This window comes from Haplochromis burtoni, unplaced genomic scaffold, assembly GCF_018398535.1.
Source record: "Haplochromis burtoni strain Fernald_Lab_line unplaced genomic scaffold, NCSU_Asbu1 Contig_1495, whole genome shotgun sequence".
In the NCBI taxonomy this organism is placed as follows: domain Eukaryota; kingdom Metazoa; phylum Chordata; class Actinopteri; order Cichliformes; family Cichlidae; genus Haplochromis; species Haplochromis burtoni.
The window spans coordinates 1-1,844 of record NW_024583856.1 but is presented as its reverse complement, the minus strand read 5'-3'; the positions used below and the strand labels follow the sequence as shown (position 1 = coordinate 1,844).

Genomic DNA, 1,844 nt, shown 5'->3' with positions numbered 1-1,844 from the left:
AAAGAATGAAGGGCTTTAAAACCTGCACAGCTCATCTTTCATTAGTGGCAATCTATTTCCTTCCAATATTAATCACATTTACTCTAGGTGCAAACATAGAGCCAAATGCCAGAATCATAAACCTGTCTCTGACATCAGTCTTTCCTCCAATGCTGAACCCTATCATATATGTTCTTCAGACACGAGAAATCAAAGAATCTCTGAGAAAGTTGTTAAGAATCATAAAACACTACAAAATTAGAAAGGTCAAATGAAAAAAGTGTAAACTTCCTTTTTTTCATGTTAGTCTTTTGAGTTAGTGTTTTTATTATTTAAGGAATGACTATGAAATTTAAAAAGGCTCATATGTTGCAGTACTTTGAAACAGAACACAAGTGGTACATTCAATATTCACAGTGCAAATTGTGGTTGATTTTAAAACACATCACCTAGTAAAGAGGTAGATTTTTATTTTATTTTTTTTTTGAGGATTTGGAAGGTATGTTTCTGTGCATCACATATCTCTGTCTTCAAAAATGTTGTATTTGTGTTTTGCCCTATAGTAGAAGAAAATGACAATACATATGTTGCAAATAATCAGGGATACATCATATTTCAATTTTAAAAGGAGTGTTTTCAAATTCAGTTCATGTGCATCAAGTTATGTTAATGTCTCCTGTCAGGGACAACTTGAACTCTTCTGAATTTAATGATGAGCAATTTTTTGTGTACTTGACATTATATTTTTGAGCCTATATAGTTTTAGAATTTCGGACTTTGCTTAATATTGTGTGAACGTAATATTAGTGTGGTCCTTGAGCCAGCTGTGTACCTCTAATACTTGATTAGGGCCAGCATAGAGAAACAGGCAGCTACACATCACTCATTCACAACTATGGCCAGTTTATACAGACAGTTTATACACATACACACAGTTCATACAGTGCTAGTTACTTTTAATGTACGAAAAAAAAACTTGGAAAGAACCCATGCACATAGAAACCCCACATTGAAAGGCCCCAGCTGAGGCTCAAACCATCACCTGGTGACAGTGTCAGTGACGACTTTGGTCAAATGTAGGAGTTGCTTTTTAAAAATGTAACTGCAGTATATATTTATTGTTTGAAATATATTTATTGTTGTTCAAACAGGTATGCATAAAAGCAGTTTTTTCTGTGTTACACTTTGTTGTTGTACTTTGTTCTGTCAGCTGTCCTTAAAATTGTAACTGTAAAAATACACTGCCTGTTTTATTGTCTGCTCTGAGAATGTCAGTACATTTTTGTTTCTTTGTCTTCCAGCTTGTAAATAATTATGTATGTTAATCAAAAAGTTTATAGTGATTAGAAGATTTTTGATCAATTTTATAGCCAGGATTGATCAGGTGACCCTAGGCCGTTCCTTCGTTGTGCTACAAAAGGCCTTAGCAACTGGGGGCCTTCTCATGATGCACTGAATGTTATTCTTCACTCACCTCTCCTACTTTGTACACCACCCATATCATTTATTGTGATTAATTTCTGGCTCCTCTACACAGTAAGTATTTTGTAGTGTCTCTCTCCCCTCAACACTAACTGGTCGCGACAAATGGCTGCCCCTCCCTGAGCCTGGGGGTTTCTTCCCGTTAAAAAGGAGTTTTTCCTTACCACTGGTGCTGAGTGCTTGCTCACAGGGGCTCGTCTGATTCTTGGGGCTTCTCTGTCTTAATGTATAGTATACAGTATTAATAATAATAATAATAATAATAATAATAACAATGGATTGCATTTATATAGCACTTTTCGAGACTCTCAAAGCACTTTACAATTCAGATAAGATAAGATAGAACTTTATTGATCCCTCGGGTGGGTTCCTCTGGGAAATTC

The 1,844-nt window shown here is 35.4% G+C and overlaps 1 pseudogene; it reads left to right on the top strand.

Annotated features, from left to right (window-relative positions):
• LOC106632705 overlaps window positions 1–254 on the top strand; it is a 4,927-nt pseudogene extending 4,673 nt beyond the window's left edge.
• The last annotated feature ends 1,590 nt before the right edge of the window (window positions 255–1,844 follow it).